Source organism: Rhinoderma darwinii (genome assembly GCF_050947455.1).
Source record: "Rhinoderma darwinii isolate aRhiDar2 chromosome 11 unlocalized genomic scaffold, aRhiDar2.hap1 SUPER_11_unloc_14, whole genome shotgun sequence".
Classification (NCBI taxonomy): Eukaryota; Metazoa; Chordata; class Amphibia; order Anura; family Rhinodermatidae; genus Rhinoderma; species Rhinoderma darwinii.
Window position 1 is genome coordinate 662,317 of NW_027461845.1, and position 6,205 is coordinate 668,521.

The window sequence follows — 6,205 nt, forward strand, 5'->3', positions numbered from 1 at the left end:
TACCCGCGCCATCACAGGACGGCGCAGTGACGTATGGAGAGTGGGGCGGCGCGGAAGTGGGCAGGAGGCGGCAATACCCCCGTGTTTCCCCGAAAGTAAGACATATGTCTTACTTTCGGGGTACGGCTTATATTAGCCGACCCCCCTGAAACCCCCGATACGTATTACAATCGGGGGTGTCTTACTATCGGGGAAACACGGTAGTATTAGGCTGGGGAAGGCCAAAAACAGTGGCCCCTACCACCCTGGTAATGCTGCCTGCCGCTGCTGTGTTGCATTTGGCTGGTTATGAAAATTAGGGGGGACCCCACATCGTTCTTTCCAATTATTTTGTATTATTTTTTTTTTAAATGACATGGGGTCCCCCCCATTTTTCATAACCAGCTAGATAAAATAAAGCAGCAGCAACCTAGCATTACCAGGGTAATAAGGCCACTGTATAAGGCTTTCCCCAGCCTGTGGCCGCCCCATTGCCCGACCATCACTACAGATGGTCAAGTACTGGATCGTATCCGGATCTTCCCAGCAACCCTGGTGGCGGTGGGTACCGGGGTAATGAAGGGGGTTAGTGTTAGCCTCTGCACCGGCTAACACTAAGGCCCGCCTTAGCAATGGACGCGGTCATTCAGCCGGCGGCCATTACGAAGGCGGTAGTAATAAAGTTTAAAAAAAAACACAAAGACATAGAAAAAATATTTTATTGAAATAAAAATAAATCACACAACCATCATTAACCTTTTTTTTGATAATAAAAAAAGCCGTCATCGAAGTAGTCCTGGAATCTAAAATCTTGTGTAAGAAAACACACAAAAAATGATTAGTAACACATGTGTTAGGCTTAGATACAGAGCCCATGTGTGATACTGTCTGTGGGACCCTGTATCTAAGCCTACCACAAGGTAGGCTTAGATACAGGGTCAAGCAGACAGTAATCTTATACAGTAATACAGGGCCCATCAGACAGGATCACACATGGGCCATGTATCTAAGCCTACAATGTGATTGGCTTAGATACAGAGCCCAGCAGACAGCATCACACAATCTGTGATCCTGTCTCATGGGCCCTCTAAGCCTGCTACATCGTAGGCTTAAAGGACTTGTCCAGTCCCTAAACATTGATGGCCATCAATAGCTGATGTGTCAGGGTTTGTCTCCCGGGACCCGCCAATCAGCTGTTTTGAAGGGGCCGCAGCACTCGTACGAGAGCTGCTTCCCCTTCATTTCCCTTACTAGCTCACACTGTGAATCGCCGACACAGATTCACTGTGTGACCTCTATCAAGTTACCGTAATGAAGGGGAAGCAGCTCTCGTACGAACACTGCGGCCCCTTCAAAACAGTTGATTGGCGGATCCCGGGTGTCGGACCCCGCCAATCAGCTTCAGCAGACAGGGATATTAATCTTACCCTCCTCTTCAGCCGCGGCGGAAGCTCTGTCCTAACTCTATCCAGGATCACGATGTTGTGCGCGGCGCATAGTGCTGTGACGTCAGGACCTCCACTGCCTTCCGGAACCAGGAGGGTAAGTACTGTCAGTTATTATAGTAACAGGGGCCCGCGGCCCGAGTTACTATATTAACTTTTTATTGATGTGGTGCGGGGGGCTGCGGGCCCCCCTGGCTTCAGGGCCCGGTTGCAATTGCGACCCCTATAGCTACGCCACTGCCTATAATGTTGCAACATACACTACGCACAATACTGCTACACAGTCTACACACACAATACCAGTATATACACTATATACTCTACACATCAGTTTTCCCACTATTTACACAAAAGCACAGCAAAAACAGTTTCAAAATTATTGCTGCAAAACTACAATGTGTGAATGTCCTTACAGTATCATATGGACACAAGAATCATATATATCCAAATACACCCAGATTATATATATATATATATATATATATATATATATATATACACACACACATACACACACACACACACACTCATTTACACACTCATACACACACTTACCTTCTATGTAGGATCTCTATTGCAGACAGTCTCATATATAGACGAGAATCATATATATATATATATATATATATATATATACACACACACACACACACACAAACATTTACACACTCATACACACACTCTTGAAGCAGCAGGGGCTTTACAACATGCCCCATCCCAGGACAGCAGATATAACAGGCTGCAGAAGTAGCTGGTCTGTTAGAAGAATAGGGGGACACAGCACACGAGAGGAGGGGGGCAGAGGAGAGGGAAGCAAGGGGACACAGGAGAGTGACACAGGAGAGGAGGGGGCACAGGAGAGGGAAGCAAGGGGACACAGGGGAGGACTAGACACGGAGCTTCCTCTCTGCAGACGCTGAGGCTGTGAACTCTCCCCTCCCCCTCTTCTCTGCCCCGACTGCTTCAGACGAAAGGGAGAGAGAGGGAGAGGACGTAGCTTGTATTCACAGAAGTCCACCGCTCACCTCATGCATCTCGTAACTTGCTTGAGGAGAGGATAGCTCCTCCTGCAGACCTGCTCCTCTCTGGTGGCACGTGCCGCATACAGCGTCTGAGAGGAGCAGGAGTGTTCTCACAGACAGCCACGACTGCTAAGTTAAATAATCCCCTTCCCCCGGTCCAGTCTGTCTTTGGCTCAAAATTCCGCCCCCCACTTTCAGCTAGGCTGCGCCGCCTGAGGCTGTCGGCTCACCTCGCCTCATGGTAGGTGCGGCACTGTGTGTAATGCTCCCGCGGTCTTCCAGAATTTCATAAATGAGATTTTAAGAGACTGCCTGGGGTATTTCTTGTAGTGTACCTTGATGACATACTTGTGTTTTCCAAGGACTGTTCCTCCCACATTGAGCATGTCAGGAAGGTGCTCCAGGCCCCTCGAGAAAACAAACTCTTTGCTAAAACCGAAAAATGTGTGTTTGGGGTGCAGGAGATACAATTTTTGGGTCAAATCCTCACTCCTAATGAATTCCGCATGGACCCTGCCAAGGTTCAGGCTGTGGCTGAATGGGTCCAACCTGCCTCCCTGAAGGCGTTACAGTGCTTCCTGGGGTTTGCTAATTATTACAGGATATTTATTGCTAACTTCTCGGTCATCGCTAAGCCTCTTACGGATCTTACTCGCAAAGGTGCTGATCTCCTCCACTGGCCTCCGGAGGCCGTCCAGGCTTTTGAGGTCCTTAAGAGGTGCTTTGTCTCTGTCCCAGTGCTGATTCAGCCTAACCAAATAGAGCCATTCATCGTGGAAGTTGACGCCTCCGAGGTGGGAGTGGGTGCTGTCTTGTCCCAGGGTACCAGGTCCCTCGCCCATCTCCGTCCCTGTGCCTACTTCTCCAGGAAGTTCTCGCCCACTGAGAGTAAGTATGACATTGGCAACCGCAAACTCTTAGCCATTAAATCGGCATTTGAAGAGTGGCGCCACTTCCTGGAAGGGGCTAGGCACCATGTAACGGTCCTTACCAACCACAAGAAGCTGGTTTTCCTAGAATCTGCCCGGAGGCTAAACCCGACACAAGCTCGATGGGCGTTGTTTTTTACTAGATTCAACTTTTTGGTCACCTATAGGGCTGTGTCTAAAAATATTAAAGATGATGCTCTGTCGCGTAGCTTCATGGCCAGCCCTCCTTCGGTGGAAGATCCTGCTTGTGTTTTGCCCCCAGGTATAATCATTTCCTCTGTTGATTCTGACTTAGTCTCCGAAATTGCGTCTGATCAAGGTTCAGCTCCCGGGAACCTTCCTGAGAACAAGCTGTTTGTTCCCCTGCAATTCCGGCTAAGGGTACTTAGAGAAAATCATGACTCCGCACTATCTGGGCATCCAGGCATCCTGGGTACCAAGCACCTCATTGCTAGAAACTATTGGTGGCCTGGGTTGCCTAAAGACGTTAAGGCATACGTCGCCGCTTGTGAAATTTGTGCTAAGTCCAAGACTCCCAGGTCCCGACCAGCGGGCTTACTATGCTCTTTGCCCATTCCCCAGAGACCTTGGACCCATATCTCCATAGATTTTATCACCGATCTGCCTCCATCTCAAGGCAAGTCGGTGGTGTGGGTTGTAGTAGACCGCTTCAGTAAGATGTGCCACTTTGTGCCCCTCAAGAAACTACCCAATGCTAAGACGTTAGCTACCTAGTTTGTCAAACACATCCTGCGTCTCCATGGGGTTCCTGTCAATATTATTTCTGACAGAGGGGTACAATATGTTTCATTGTTTTGGAGAGCTTTCTGTAAAAAGTTGGAGATTGATCTGTCCTTCTCCTCGGCCTTCCATCCTGAAACGAATGGCTAGAGATGAGCGAACTTATGAAAAGTTTGGTTCGGCTAGTTCGCCGAATTTCACAAAAAAGCTTGATTCGGACCGAACTAGTTCGGACCGAACCTGTAATTTCCGTGCACCGAGCATGGTACTGTCCAGGGTGCTGATAGAGTTAATGGGCTGCAGTAACTCTTTCAGCAACCTTGACAGTACATGCTCGGCGCGCGGAAAATACAATTTTAATGTAATTAAAAAAAATAAAAAATACGTTCATACTTACATTCCTCCTGTCCGGCCTCCAGCGATGACGTTTCATCCATGTCGCCAATCACAGGCTGTAGTGGCGGTCACGCACGTCAGGATGACGTCAGAAGGCCGGCCTCCAGGGATGACGCTTCATCCCACGTGACCGCCTCTGCAGCCAATCACAGGCTGCAGCGGCCTCTGCAGCCAATCACACGCTCCTCTCCTGAAATACTCTGTGCTGCGCTGCCTTAAAATCTGTGGACAGGTCAGGAAAAAGATAGAACATGTTCTATTTTTTTATTTTACGGGCCATGCTCCTATAATTTATAATGGGAGTAGGGCTCGGAAAAACGGCCGGCCGTGCTCATCTCCTGAAATAATCTGTGCTGCCTTAAACTCTGTGGACAGGTCAGGATCCTGTTTCTTTTAAATGCTGCTGGGGAAAACGCTCGATCCACTATATAAGGCTGCGCTACAGTGCAGCATTTAAAAGAAACAGGATCCTGACCTGTCCATAGAGTTTAAAGCAGCACAGAGTATTTCAGGAGATGAGCGTGCAGATTTAGTGCTGCTGTGAACTCTGCTCTTACCATTACGTAGCTCTCAGTCTGTTACCTCTCCTCCACTCCTGTCCTCTATAACACCTTCATATGATTGGCAAGTCACCACGTAATGGTAAAAGCAGAGTTCACAGCAGCACAGAGTATTTCAGGAGATGAGCGTGCGGATCTCGTGCGGGGTGGTGACTTGCCAATCATGTGAAGGTGCTATTGAGGACAGGAGTGGAGGAGAGGTAACAGACTGAGCTACGTAATGGTAAGAGCAGAGTTCACAGCAGCACAGAGTATTTCAGGAGAGGAGCATGCAGATTCTGTGCTGCTGTGAACTCTGCTCTTACCATTACGTAGCTCTCAGTCTGTTACCTCTCCTCCACTCCTGTCCTCAATAACACCTTCACATGATTGGCAAGTCACCACCCCGCAAAAGATCTGCACGCTCATCTCCTGAAATACTCTGTGCTGCTGTGAACTCTGCTCTTACCATTACGTGGTGACTTGCCAATTATGAAGGTGTTATAGAGGACAGGAGTGGAGGAGAGGTAACAGACTGAGAGCTACGTAATGGTAAGAGCAGAGTTCACAGCAGCACTAAATCTGCACGCTCATCTCCTGAAATAATCTGTGCTGCCTTAAACTCTGTGGACAGGTCAGGATCCTGTTTCTTTTAAATGCTGCACTGTAGCGCAGCCTTATATAGTGGATCGAGCGGGTTCCCTAGCAGCATTTAAAAGAAACAGGATCCTGACCTGTCCACAGAGTTTAAGGCAGCACAGATTATTTCAGGAGATGAGCACGGCCGGCCGTTTTTCCGAGCCCTACTCACATTATAAATTATAGGAGCACGGCCCGTAAAATAAAAAAATAGAACATGTTCTATCTTTTTAACGGCACGGGCACCTTCCCGTGCGAAAACGGGAAGGTACCCGTGGCTAACAGAAGTCTTAGGGCCCGCTATTTCGGGTCGTAATTACGACCCGTAATAACGGGTGTTTTTACGGTCGTGTGCATGAGGCCCCGTAATGACGGGTGGCTACATGTGTGCACCCGTCATTACGGCAGCGTTGCTAGGCGACGTCAGTAAATAGTCACTGTCCAGGGTGCTGAAAGAGTTAACTGATCGGCAGTAACTGTTTCAGCACCCTGGACAGTGACTACCGATCACAATA